Consider the following 14,817-nt stretch of genomic DNA (forward strand, 5'->3'; position numbering starts at 1 on the left):
CCTGCTGTTGGTTTGTTCCACCGGCCACACCTGTGCTGGTGGCTGTAGCCTGCACCATGTCTCTGCGGGGCGCGGTGGCAAGTCGAGTTGTTCCCCTGTGAGCGTCGGGAAGCGGGTGTTTCACACGCACCGCCGCGGAAGCAGCTAATGGTACAATCCGCAGACTGCTTCGCTCCCCCAGGGTATCGCTGAGCGCTCCAGTTAATGCGGAGTGCCGGGTGGGGGGCTTCAGATGGCGCGGGGCGCAGCCGGAGCGCTCCCTGGAGGATTAGCCCGGTCTGGGATATTACCGGGGTGAGGGGGGGGACTGTTTACACGGCACATGTTACTAGCTAAACTGATATAGTTAGACCAGTATAATCCCCTGGGTGCGCGTTCTTCTTCTGCACTAAAAGTAGCTTTTTTGTTGTTGCTGTTTTGTGTTTAGTTTAAATCCCTTCCGAAACAACATAAGCTAGAATGGGAAAAAGTCTCTTCCACCAGAGACTGGGTGTCCGCCTGGGGTTTTATTCTGTTGTTGCTGTATTTAGGCTTGGCAGAATTTGATTTTTATTTTTTATAACTTTAACGGCTAATAATGTTTATTTTAAGCATTTTTTAAACAATTATTTTTTTAATTGTCTGACTTCCCTTCCCTGGGACATTATGAGTGATCAGACAATAATCACTTAATGATAGTAGATGTTGAGATTCAAGAAGTAAAAGCTTTGTAACTATTAAAACACAAATTGTCAAGTCACATGTCAAAACATACTAAGTAAATTGCCTTAAATCAAACCAGTAAGTTCTCAAGCAGCAGTTCTCTTATGTTGCCTATTTGTACATTTAAATGATTATTTATAGAAATATATTTTTGTTTATATAAATACAGTGGAATTCATGTCTACCAACAAAAATCTAATCCTTCCAAGCCTAACTCTAATGATTTTAATTCACACCTTAGCTTACATGGTATGACTTTCCTATGTAGACAAGCCATTAGTGAAAAGCAGCAAGAAAACATTTAGGTTAATCAAGGCTAGAGAAGTGTGAGAATCTTTCCAGAGGGATGGAACAAAGCTATTTATTATTACTTATTTGTGTTACAGCAGTACCTAAGGACTCCAGCTGAAATCAAGGCCCCTTTGTCTAGGCTTGGTACAAACATATAGGAAGAGAGAGTCCCTGCTGAAGACACAGGGTTGTGGGGAAGGGATATGACCTACAACAGAGTGAACAATTTGATGATCTACAAATGTCATTAGGTATCAAATTTTTGGTTTTGTTTGTTTTGGTGACAAGGCAACTGCAGATGAAATTCAATGTAGATGTGCAAGTAACGTGTATTGGAAAGAACAATTTGAACCATTTACACATATTGATATATGCTTAAAAAAATATTCAGACAGGAAAAAGACCTGGCTATCACTATGGCCATCACTATGAGGTGAGGAAGACTGTGACTGGCTGGGCAAGGAGCCTAGGACTGAGATTGTAGGAGGAGTGGGAGATACAGGAAGATTGAGACAGACTGGGGCAAGGATGCTTGTGGCAGACTGAGATTGTATGAGGAGATAGAGGATAGTATGCAATTATGTAATTAATGTAACAATGAGGGAGCAAATTAAGGTTGCATGGATAGTCTTAAATCTGGCATTTCTTACTTTTGAGTACCTGACTTTGCAGCCTTAACTTTCTTTTCTCACTTTAAGTTTAATTACACAAATAGATGGTACCTTCTTATCCTGAGCACTCCATCTAATTTTGGTTGCCCTTTCTCAGTTAGAATGTGAGAATATATGTACAATTTCTTTAAATCTGTAGTGGGAAGACAGGGAGAAATGGAACTAGGGGAAGTTCTAGACAGGAGATCAAGAGAATAGCTTTAGTGTGATAATAGTTTTTTTTCTTGAGGTGATTCTTTGTGAATCTTTATTTTTGTTGTATGACAAAAAATAATAGGAAAGATCCAGAGAAAGGCAATGAATATGATTAGAGATTTGAAAAGGCTTCCTTTATAAAGAGTATCTAAAAGACCCAGTCTGTTTAGCTGAGAGGAGACAAATAAGTAGTAGAATATATAAAATAATGAATGGTGTTGAGAAGGTCAACTGGACACACTTATTGTCTTGTAACACAAGAACAAAGGGCCATTCGATTAATTTAAAAAGCAACAAATTAAAACCGATAAAAGGTTGGTTGTTACCACAAAATATTAATGAGCCAAAGAGTTTAGTAGGAATCAAGAAAGCAGTGGAAACCAATATAAGCATTTAAACTACCTAGGAAAATGTTAATAAGATCATCAACCCTCATGCTTTAGAATAAGGTATTTCTCAATTTGAGTAAGGGTATCACTATCTAGTCATATGTTTCTAGCAGGTTGAGAATGCAACAAATAGCAAGCAAGGGTTTTCCCAGAATCTTTCTCCCAAATCGGAAGAGTTCATTTTAAATTTTGGGTGTAATTCTTCCTTTTGAATACTGACTCTCAACTGAAGAATACATGCTGATGAATCAGGGATCTGTTCATTGGTTTTAATGTCTAGAACAGATTCCAAAAAAATGTTGCTCTGGGTGAACTCAGGATGACCTAGAGATCCTCTACTGAAAAAAAGCAGTATTTTTCTTCCTATACAATACTTTGAACTGGTGTACACTCACACTGTGATAAATGAAGGGGGAGTGGGGTAACTCCCTTTTATGGACACCCAGTCAGCTAGCTATGAAGTCCCTCTTGGTGGCTGTTCTCTGCTTGCTTTACCTGTAAAGGGTTAACAAAATCCCCCAGGTAAAGGAAAGGGAGTGGGCACCTGACCAAAAGAGCCAATGGGAAGGCTAGAACTTTTTAAAATGGGAAAAAAACTTCCCCTTTCTGTCTTTCTTTTTCTCTCTCTCTGAGAAAGAGGGGAACAGGGAGCAGTTATGCTATGAGAATTTCTGCTTTAAGCCAGGTATGATCATAAATCATTAGATCATACCTAGAACTACTTATTTGGAACTCCCAAATATGTAAGTAGATCAGAAATGTTTAGCAAGACTCGATTAGGGTCATTTCTGTTTATTTGTTATGGCTAATGGACTCCTCTGTGCTAACCCCAGATGCTTTTGTTTGCCTGTAATCTTTAAGCTGAACTCCCAAGAAAGCTACTTTGGGTGCTTAATTTTTGGAACTGCTCTTTTAAAATCTAGCAAAAGCCTAAGTTCCAAAAGTATTTTCTTTCTTTTTTGGTTTTAATAAAAAAATACCTTTTTTTAAGAACAGGATTGGATTGTTGGTGTCCTAAGAGGTTTGTGCATATGTTGTTTAATTAGCTGGTGGCAACAGCTAATTTCCTTTGTTTTCTTTCTCAGCTTTTCCCTGGGGCGGGGAGGGCTTGAGGGTACTCCATAAGAAGGAATTCCCAAGTGCGTCTTCCTGGGTTCAAAGAGGTTTTGAATTTGGGTGGTGGCAGAGTTTACCAAGCCAATGTCAGAGAAAAGCTGTAACCTTGGGAGTTTAATACAAACCTGGAGTGGCCAGTATTAATTTTTAAAATCCTTGCGGGCCCCCACCTTCTGCACTCAAAGTGCCAGAATGGGGAATCAGCCTTGACACACACACATACACATACTCAAACCATTCTTAACTGACTATTAACTGTAAACAAAATTGATGGAAAAGATTAAATTCTTTTCATAACCCTCTAAAGTAGAACAAATGGTTCACTGACACCTATTGAATGCAATGGGAAGATTCCCATTGCCTTCAGAGGGTGTTGGATCAGGCTTAAAACATGAGAGATGAGCAAAGCAATCAGTGTAGAGAATTTATTCTATGGGCCTTTGTGTTCACTGACATCTTCTGTAATTCTGTCAGAGAGGAAGGCAGGCCCTTGATAAAGGGCCTGGATTTGTTGCTTACGTTGATGAAAACCACATATTACTGGATAATAATACGGAGGATCTAAGAATAATTCTACCATCTGCGGAGTCAGTATCCCATCCAAGTTAAAAATAACCTACGTACTCTCAGTTTTGCATACCTTAGTTACTTCCCAGATGGACAACAGCAATGCATTCTACCTGGATATGAAACCGTCAGCCTCCAGAAAACTACTAATTGTATAACTTGCAGGAGTTTACCTCCCCAACAACATGGGCTACTGCAGGCACTGCTGTCCTATTCTCATCTCACTACATTGGCTCCCTATAGAATATCAAAATCAAATTCAAGGTCTCAGTTCTTATTTTTAAGGAGCTTAATGATCTGGGCAATATTTAAAGGATTACTTAAAGCTCTGGGACAAACACTGCAGTCAACAACTCTATTCCTTGGGCACAATGAAACTGTACTACAAGGGCCAAGACATACAATGCACTCCTATTAGAGCTAAGAACCACGACAAACATCATCACCTTCTGTTCCAAGTAGACAGGAAAAGAGAGAGGAAAAGAACTACATGTGACATGCTAGTCACAGCATTTTATTCGCTCTGATACCACAGTGAGGGGTGTAGTGTAAGAATCTGAATAGAGTAGCAGGGTCTGATCCCATTTCATGATCAGTCCCTAATTTGGGGGAAATAATTTTCTTGTATTTGAATTGTCAAAGGCACACTTACTTTTCTCATCTTATCAAAATCAGAAGCATCTGGTAAAAAATGTGTCCATGTTCAGAATATTAATAAAGGGACGGATCAGAAACCATGTCTTGAGTTTTAGTATTTGAAGTTTAGAAAAGTGATACATTCGGCTCCCTGAAAACTAAAAAGAAAACAGATAATTCCTTAAAGATACTCTAATTTCATTTTTTCTCATGGACATTTTTTTACTTTAGAGTTTGAGGAATACATGTACATCATTGGCCAGGAAAAACACTGCCTTTTACTTTGTAGAGCAGGGGTCAGCAACCTTTCAGAAGTGGTGTGCTGAGTCTTCATTTATTCACTCTAATTTAAGGTTTTGCATGCCAGTAATACATTTTAACGTTTTTAGAAGGTCTCTTTCTAGAAGTCTATAATATATAACTAAACTATTGTTGTATGTAAAGTAAATAAGGTTTTTAAAATGTTTAAGAAGCTTCATTTAAAATTAAATTAAAATGCAGAGCCCCCCGGACTGGTGGCCACGACCTGGGTAGTGTGAGTGCCACTGAAAATCAGCTCACATGCCACCTTTGGCATGCGTGCCATAGGTTGCCTACCCCTGTTGTAGAGCATCAGAGCAGTCCAAACTTAACATAGTTCTGAACTTTTGTGCATGTCCTAAATCTAAAGTGACAAAGGTTTTGTTTGTCAGTTCTGCTGTTTGTGGTTGTCTCACTTCCTCTGTTTTTTAATTTTGCTGATGTTATATTGGCTAATAAAGAGGGAAAGAGCATGTAGTATAAGCCTGAAGTAAAATCAATAACTATTCACTACTAGTTTTAAGCCATTATTTCTCACAAAAGAATAGGAAATAATTTCAGATATGCACATTTGTGGCTATTTAACCTTTCAAAATCCCCAATAAATTAAAACTCAGACAACATTTGGTTAGACTTAACTATTTTGGTTTTGATTGGGGCATATGAGTGGTACTTTCTTGTAGGTGGCTTAAGTACTATTTATGTTTAAATATACATTAATAATTCAGAAACTATGCACCATGTATTTCTAAAAAAAAATACAGATTAATTGTAATGCGCATGTCCAGAAGTTCAGTGACCTTTTTAATACAACTTGAAAATAGCAATAATCCTGTGTAAAGTTGTCCTACTGCCATTATGAAATGGAATGTATTAATTTAAAAAAAAAACTAACTAGGCATTTACTGGTCATGACAAGTTCATGCTTATGTCTGTAAACTTTATTTATGACCAGATTCTAGAGCCATTTCAAGAGAGAAATGCTTATATTTATATAGTGCTAGAGGTATTAATGGCACTTTAAACATAAAAGAAGGCAAGTTTTCTGCCAAGAGGTATTTATAATCTATACAAATATAATGAGTAAACATGTAGTTGAAGTGGGGATGTTTATAAAGGCAATGGTGAAAGCCCAAGAGTTTGGAATGCTCCACAGTGTGTAGGCTATATTGAGGCCAAGGAAAATAAGATGAGAAAAGGGAGGTAATCTTCAGCAAAATATATGATCTTAATTATGTGGATAAAAACTATTTCTGTTCCTGTTCAGAAAAAAATCCAGCTCGAATCAGTCTAGGATATTATTATGTGTAAGATCATAAAATAGAAGGTGATTAGTTTTTCAAGTACTGTGCTAAGAAACAGAAGGTGAGATATCTGGTAGTAGTTAGTGTTGAGGTCAAGGGGAGAGTGTTTCTTCCCCCACATACCCAAAGTTTGTGGACAGGGACCTAGTTTATAGAGTGGGGAAATTACCCGAGAACCAACAAATTTTGACAATTGTGGTAATGTATGTAGAGAGCTAAGAGAGCAAAGTTGCTTTTCTCCACAGACTGGGTATGATCAGGAAGGCTGTAGATGACTAGAGGAGACTTTCTACTTGGAAAGGCTCAAAAATGGATTCAAATATATCTAATCATATTTGTGTCTAATGCCACTGCAGAATATTTATTGTTTGCCTTGTAATGTAATTGAACAAGATTCAAATAAAATTTTAAAAGCTTATACACTTATATTGTATTAGTGAGACATACAGAAAATTATTTAGGCACTTCTTAAGAGCCTTTCTTCTGAGGATTTCAAAGCAGTCTGCAAACTATAATTAAGGTTCACAGCACCTTTAAGAGGCAGCTAAGAATTGTTATCCTTATTTTACAGGTGGGGAAACTGAGGGAAAGATTTTCATCAATTTGCCAGTGCTGATGCAGGAAGTCTGTGACAGAACCGCACATAGTACCCAGATCTTCTGATTCCCATGTCTGTGTTCTGACTACTGTGTTCCCATATCTGTCCTCTCACATCTAGAGCATATATGCTTTTTTAAAATAATTTATATGGTCTGTGTAGATGTTATTTCCTTTTAGTATTTAAATGGGCAGCAGTTAGTGCTAACACAGACGTGATTGAATTAAGTGGGAATGCAGTAAAATTCACTAATACCTTTAAAATGAGGGTGGAGAAATTTCAGGTTGCTGATAAAGCTCTAGGGTTGCCAGGTGTCCGAGTGAGATAACACTCCAATCAGGCAACCTCATTAGCTAATAAGAACTGTACTTATCATCCTATTGACACCCAGAGTGAAGTCTTTTGGCACTCATCCTGTTCTCTGCCACAGTAACTATCTCTAGTTCCAGGCAAGCAGGTTGCAGATGCATATTCTTCCTTAGGGTCATGTGTTTCTGACAGTCTTTAATAGCACTGTATTTTTGCAGTTCAATACCTTATCCTTTAGATGGCATTAGATCCTTTAACATGTTAGAAAAATAACAACACTCACCATATTGAAGTGTGAGATGAGGGTAAATGAGTACAGCAGTAACTTTAGACACTTTGCTGGAAGGAATGCAGCCAATACTTGTTGACAGGAAACCATAAGTATTAAATAAAGGCCTAGATCCTTGGCTACAGGCAAGGAGGAGGCAGCACAATTTGTGAGTGTAGGGTTCAGAGGAGGCAATCCTGGACTAGGTCGGTCCTCAGGCATTGCACCAATTGTTAACTATCCCAAGGAGCAAATAGAGCAAATAGAGCAGCTGGGGATTGCCAGAGTACAGGGAGTACAGGGAGGCCCCACCTATACCCCGTTTTTTCCCCCGCCATTCTCCCTGTGTCTGCTGCAGGGAGACATAAGATTGAGCTGTTATGCAGGATCTATGCCATCAGAGTTTCCTTGTATGCTAGAGTGATGCTTCAATAGCTGGTTATGCCATAGTAGGTCCAGATCTGTTGCTGGTGTGTAAAGTGGGTACACAAGGTAGGATCCAAGATTAAGATGGTAAAAAGAAGTGTAACACACAAGACACTTTCGTTGAAAATACAGTTGTGCATCTGCACATGATCTTGTACGAACCACTTCTAGAAAATTAAATTTTAAACTATTTTCCCAGTATATGATCTTTCTATTTAATTTTGGACTCATGCATGTTTTCTAAGCATAGGGCTCAAGTGTTCATTTTATGTAAATTGCATCATACATGCAGTTGATGGAGCACTTAAGGGATCGTGATGCTGTACACCTTTCTACTCTCTTGAACACAGAATCTGTTTTAATGATATGCTATTGTACATGCCTTAAATGTTGGGGAATAGGACTCCGACTATGATAGTTGGGAATGTACCTGTCTTATTCAAAGATCTTTCAACTATGTGCTTCAGTTTTAAGTGTTATCCCCATTTCACAGATGTGGAAACTGAAGTGCCAAGAGATGGAGTGGCAGGTCCAATGTCACACACAAAGTCTGTGTCAGATTTGAATATAGAGCCCAGGTGGTTTCCCAATTCCTTGTCCTGTGCTTTAACTGCCAAGCTAATTCTCCATTTATCATGGGTCTTCACGTACTACTGTAGTTGTTCTGTTCAGCGGAGGAGTCCTATGCAGTGTTAAGAAATTCTCTCTCCTATTTCTAGGTCCAGATTTGGAAGACAGGCCTTTAAAATATTTTAAAGGTCCGAAATGACCTAACTGTTGAAACACACACACACAAAGAATCTATGCAACATTGTCAACATTCATTTCTTCTTTTATCTTTGTGTCACTTTGGGAAAATTCTGACTCCATGTAATCATTGTTTTCATTGGGATTCATGAAGTCAGTGAGGTTGCATCTGCTTACACCAGTCTGAATTTGGCCCTTTTTTTCTAAAATGAGCCTTTCATAATAAAGTACAAATGAGAAGTGTGTATCTCTGGCTGGCTTTTGGCTCTCTAATATAAAACATTGCAGTTGTGTTGGCTTTCTTTGCAGTTAAATCTGAGTTTGACTTAGTAAGGCTGTTGAAGGAATGTCTTGTTTTAATGCCATGTTTAACTCTCACTTTTTTTTTTTGGTAATTTATTTACTCTGGAAAATTGAACCAGAGTTCAGCATCTGTTTCTCAATGACATTTTGTGTGGATGTATGTTTTGACCCAGTATTACATCTGGTTTCACTAAGGAACATAGCAGTTAAGTAATTAGCCTAAAGTCACTTAGTCAATGGCTCACCCTGCCTGAAAATGCTCTACTCTTCTGGCTCCTTGTCTTTTTGTCTAGGTCACATTGGCTCCCAAATTTAACTAAACCTTTATTGAGACTTTGACAGACCCTTTCATTCCGTATAATAAATCACTTTTATTTGGCAAGATGTCTCTTCACAAGTCCTGCATGAAATTTCTACAAAAAATATTTCTATAGTGCTATACAAAATCATAAGAAAAGCCCCAGCATCTGTTTACAGTCTGTTGGTTTGGAGCCGTCCGCCACGGGAACCGAGACAAGCGTTGCAGGAAGTGCGTCTACTCTGATGAGACCCTGCTCCACGTCCTGTGCAGCTGCAAGCCCCTCTCCAGAGCCTGGCAGCTGCGCCACAACACCATCCAGAACCGCATGGTGAAAGTCATCACACCGGGCCTGGTGGGGGTGGCCATGAACTGTACCATCCCGGGTACTGACAGCCAGCTGCGACCTGACATCGTCATCACTGACGAGGCCCAGAAAAAGATCATCCTCGTCAACGTCACGGTCTCCTTTGAGAACAGGACCCCGGCCTTTCGCAAACCCGAGCTCAGAAGCTGGAAAAGTATGCTCCCCTGGCCGACACCCTGAGAGTGAAGGGCTACGAGGTCCAGATGGACACCCTGATTGTCGGAGCCCTGGGCACCTTGCATAACTTGCAACGAGCATGTGTTGTGGACCTGCGGAATTGGTCGACGTTACGCACGGCTCATGCGGCGCCTCATGGTCTCAGACACCATCCAATGGTCCAGAGACATCTACACCGAACACATCACTGGCCACCAACAGTACCAGGAGGCGTGAGCCAGAGCGACATCGTGCATCAACTACGAGAAAGGGACCGTATGGACCATATGAACTGGAACCATAAACTCACTGAACATTAAATCTCACCAAACGAGGGTCAATCCATCCTCATCATAGTATCCACTCATTATACTCCACACCTGAACATAGTCTTTATATGAACAACAGACCCTCATATCTCAATGTCTGTACTTTGGCCCATTAACCTTTTACCCCCAGTCAAGGATATTGCAGATCATGTATTCCTTACGCCATCCGATCTTAAACTGAATTTCGCACCCCTTGATAATCTGTACGTTATTCCCTTCTACGCTTAAACTCTGTACCGTTGACTTTTTTTTTTAACATCATCTTAATAAAATGTTTATATATGTGCTTAAGCACATGCTTTATTGGATCAGGGCCAGAGTGCTCAGTACCTCACAGAACTGAATCCTATGTAAGCCATAACAGCATGTCTGATAGAACAGATAACGGGAGGCTAGGTGTTACCGCTAAGAGTGGGTTACAACTACAGATGGTAGAGAAATTGAGGAAAAAATCCCCCCTCCCCTAAAAAAAATTCTTGAAGTCTTTTTTTGTTCACAGATTTCAAAAGGGAATAACTTTCATTTTTGAAAATTTGGGGGTTTCCTTTTTTCTTTTTTCCTCTTTTTTTTTTTCTCCTTATTTCTTGTTATACCATTTCCCTCTACTTCCCTTTTCATCACTGAAAAAAAGCAGGGCGGTGGGGGAAAAATGGAGGAAGGAGAAAAGTAAAAAGACAAAAAAATTTCTTTTCCAGTTGAGTAAAAAAAAAAATTCACAAAAAATGCTGACTCTGAGAGAGGCCGTTTTATGTCCAAAAAGGTCACTTAAAATATTTTTACCGGCTCTAGTTACAAAAAATAAAAATCCCAGACTAAATTTATCCTTGCTATAAATCCACTAAAATCAATCAGAAATAAATCAGTTAACTGAAGTTATGCAAGGCATAAATTTGGACCCATAGAATTATTTTGTAAAGTTCAATGTGCATCTTTTTTATTTTTAAAATATGATTTTTACTACAGTATTTGAAAATATTTCATGTGCTTATGAAAACAAAATATTTTGTTTTTTAGTTACATAGTATATGCTGTAATATTTCTCTCTGATATAATGCTACTTTATCTGCATTAAATTCCCATTCCATCCTTCCAGTTAACATTTTTTTAGTACTTACAAAATATCTTGTGTAAACATAAATACTAATACTTTGTTGGTTTGTGAATGTTGTAGACAATTAACCAACATATTTGAAATATACAGAAATATATGTATTATAGAGAGCAGCTTGAATGAAATCAGTAACATTTAACTATTCCAAAATAACCGCCCTTGTGGACACTTGATTCAGGAATAAAAGTGATTTTATTCTGGAATAATTACTGTGCTCACAAAGCAGGGAGTAATTATTCCAGAATAAAATCTCTACTATTCTAGAATAAGTGTCCACATGAGGGAGTTATTCCAGAATAACTAAATTATTCTGGAATAGCTATGCTTTTCAGTTTCCTCTGTGTAGACAAGGCCAAACTCAGATTTTGAGATGTACAGATTTCAGCAAGCTTGGAGTAGCTGGAATTCCGACACATCCTTAGTTCATTGTATATTGGTTAACATATCCATACAGACAGTACAACCTTTAGGTAAATAGGGCTCAGGATATTCAGTTTAAAAAAAAACACTCATTTTTAATATTATTTTAGCTTGATTTTTAAGTGCCTTTTCTATATAATTCTCTTTACCACTTTAACACCTTATCCTTATTCTTCTGGCAGCAACCACACCTAGAATTTGTTTTCGTCTTTGCACTCAGCTCATGTCACTGGAATTCTTAACATTTCCAGAAGGGCATCCTCTCTTAGAGTGCTGCAGTGACAGCTTTCCTCTGACATGATAGGGACAATTAGCTCATCCCAGTGGCTAGTCTGAAGCAGCAGAGTGGTGACTAAATGAGACAGCCAGCATCTTCTCACTGCTAGATTAATCACTTAATTGTCTGTCAAATTACTCAGCTTCCCTCCACCAGCTCTGGGATTAAGTGTATATCTATACTACAGTGGTACAGCTGCGGCGCTGCAGCTGTGCTGCTATAGCACCATAGTGTAGACGTCTCTTATATTAACAGAAGGGGTTTTTCTGTCACCATAGTTAATCCACCTCTTGGAGAGGTAGTAGCTAGGTCAATGGAAGAATCCTTCTGTCAACCTAGCCATATCTAAACTGAAGGTTAGGCCAACCTAACTACAGTGCTCAGGGCCCAAAATTCTTCACCGTCCTGAGCAATGTATCTACAGTGATATAATTTGTAAAGAGGATCCCAGACAACTCTCCAACACCACATTATACAGGCCACTATCCTCCGATCCCACTGAGGAGTACCAAAATAAACTACACCATCTGCTTAAGAAACTCCCTGCTACAGCACAGGAACAAATCTACGCAGACACACTCCTAGAGCCCGACCAGGGGTATTCTACCCAAGATCCATAAACCTGGAAATCCTGGATACCCCATCATCTCAGGCATTGGAACTCTTACAGCGGGATTATCTGGCTGTTTGGACTCTATCCTCAGACCCTACACTACCAGCACTCCTAGCTATCTTCGAGACACCACTGACTTCCTGAGGAAACTACAGTGCATTGGTGATCTTCCTGAAAACACCATCCTGGCCACCGTGGATGTAGAAGCTCTTTACACCAATATTCCACAAGAGGATGGACTACAAGCTGTCAGGAACAGTATCCCCAATGAGGCCATGGCACACCTGGTGGCTGAACTTTGTGACTTTGTCCTCACCCCAACCATTTCAGATTTGGGGACAATTTATACCTTCAGGTCAGCAGCACTGCTATGGTACCCACATGGCTCCCCAGTATGACAACATTTTCATGGCTGACTTAGAACAATGCTTCCTCAGCACTCATCCCCTAGCACCCCTCCTCTACTTATGCTACTTTGATGACATCTTGATCATATGGACCCACAGGAAGAATTCCACCTGGATTTCAACAATTTCCACCCTACCATCAACCTCAGCCTGGACCAGTCCACACAAGAGATCCACTTCCTGGACACTATAGTGCAAAGAAGCAATGGTCACATAAACACCACCCTATACCAGAAACCTACTGATTGGTATACTTACCTATATGCCTCCAGCTTCCATCCAGTACACATCACACAATCCGTTGTCTACAGCCAAGCCCTAAAAAGATGACCGCATTTGCTTCAATCCCTCAGACAGAGACAAACACCTACAAGATCTTTATCAAGCATTCTTAAACTACAATATCCACCTGTGGTAGTGAGGAACAGATTGACAGAGCGAGACGGGTACCCCGAAGTCACCTACTACAGGACAGGCCCAACAAGGAAAATAACACCACCAGAGCCTTCAGCTAAAACCTCTCCAGCGCATCATCAACGATCTACAACCTATTCTGGAAAACGATCACAGGCCTCATAGGCTTTGGGAATAGGGGCGGCTCCAGGCACCAGCGCTCCAAGCATGTGCCTGGGGCCGCAAGCCACGGGGGGCGGCCTGCCGGTCGCTGTGGGGGTGGCAGTCAGGCTGCCTTCGGCAGCGCGCCTGCGGGAGGTCCGCCAGTCCCGCGGTTTCAGCGGCAATTCGGTGGCGGGGGCACCAAAGGTGCGGGACCATGGGACTTCCCACAGGCATGCCACCGAATCCACCTTACCAGCAGATCTCCTGCAGGCATGCCGCCGAAAGCTGCCTGACTGCTGTGCTTGGGGCAGCAAAATACCTAGAGCCGCCCCTGTTTGGGAGGCAGGCCAATCCTCGCTTACAGATAGCCCCCCAGCCTGAAGAAAATACCAGCAACTACATACCACACCACAGAAACACTAACCCAGGAACCAATCCCTGTAACAAACCACATTGCCTTCTCTGTCCCCATATCTACTATAGCGACACCATCATAGGACCCAACCACTCCAGCCACACCATCAGAGGCTCATTCACCTGTATATCTACTAATGTGATATATGCCATCATGTGCCAGCAATCCCCCTCTGCCATGTACATTGGCCAAACTGGACTGTCTCTACGTAAAAGGATAAATGGACAGAAATCCGACATCAAGAATGGTAACATACAAAAGCCAGTAGGAGAGCACTTCAGTCTTCCTGGACACTCAATAACAGATTTAAAAGTAGCCATCCTTCAACAAAAAAACTTCAAAAACAGACTTCAACGATCAAAGAGGTAGCCGTGTTAGTCTGGTTCTGTAAAAGCAGCAAAGAATCCTGTGGCACCTTATAGACTAACAGACATTTTGCAGCATGAGCTTTCGTGGGTGAATGCCCACTTCGTCTTGCATCCGATGAAGTGGGCATTGACCCACGAAAGCTCATGCTGCAAAACGTCTGTTCGTCTATAAGGTGCCACAGGATTCTAGACTTCAAAGAGAAGCTGCTGAGCTACAATTCATTTGCAAACTTAACACCATCAATTTGGGCTTGAATAGGGACTGGGAGTGGCTAGCTCACTACGAAAGCAATTTTCCCTCTCTTGGTATTGACACCTCCTCATCAATTATTTGGAGTGGACAACATACACCATGATTAAATTGGCCTTCAACATTGGTTCTCCACTTGTAAGGTAACTCCCTTCTCTTCATGTGCCAATATATATTTATGCCTGTATCTGTAATTTTCACTCCAGGCATCTGAAGAAGCGGGGTTTTTTACCCATGAAAGCTTATTCCCAAATAAATCTGTTAGTCTTTAAGGTGCCACTGGACTCCTCATAATTTGTAAGTGTAGACCAGGCCTAAGACTGACTCTGTTCTTGGAGTATTCCCCATTCTGTGGATATATTTTTAAGATCATTTGAGAAAAAATTGGCTCAAGCCTTGTGCAGTCTGTCTCTGTCTATTATTATT

General features: G+C 40.3%; 1 long non-coding RNA gene across 1 annotated transcript; it reads left to right on the forward strand.

Moving 5' to 3' along the window:
- The first annotated feature begins 7 nt into the window (after positions 1 to 7).
- On the forward strand, positions 8 to 10,202 carry LOC123371443. The gene is made up of 3 exons (XR_006579799.1): positions 8 to 150; positions 1,089 to 1,244; positions 6,743 to 10,202. It is a non-coding gene; the product is annotated as an uncharacterized LOC123371443 (long non-coding RNA).
- The last annotated feature ends 4,615 nt before the right edge of the window (positions 10,203 to 14,817 follow it).

The sequence above is a fragment of the Mauremys mutica genome, chromosome 5 (genome assembly GCF_020497125.1).
Source record: "Mauremys mutica isolate MM-2020 ecotype Southern chromosome 5, ASM2049712v1, whole genome shotgun sequence".
In the NCBI taxonomy this organism is placed as follows: domain Eukaryota; kingdom Metazoa; phylum Chordata; order Testudines; family Geoemydidae; genus Mauremys; species Mauremys mutica.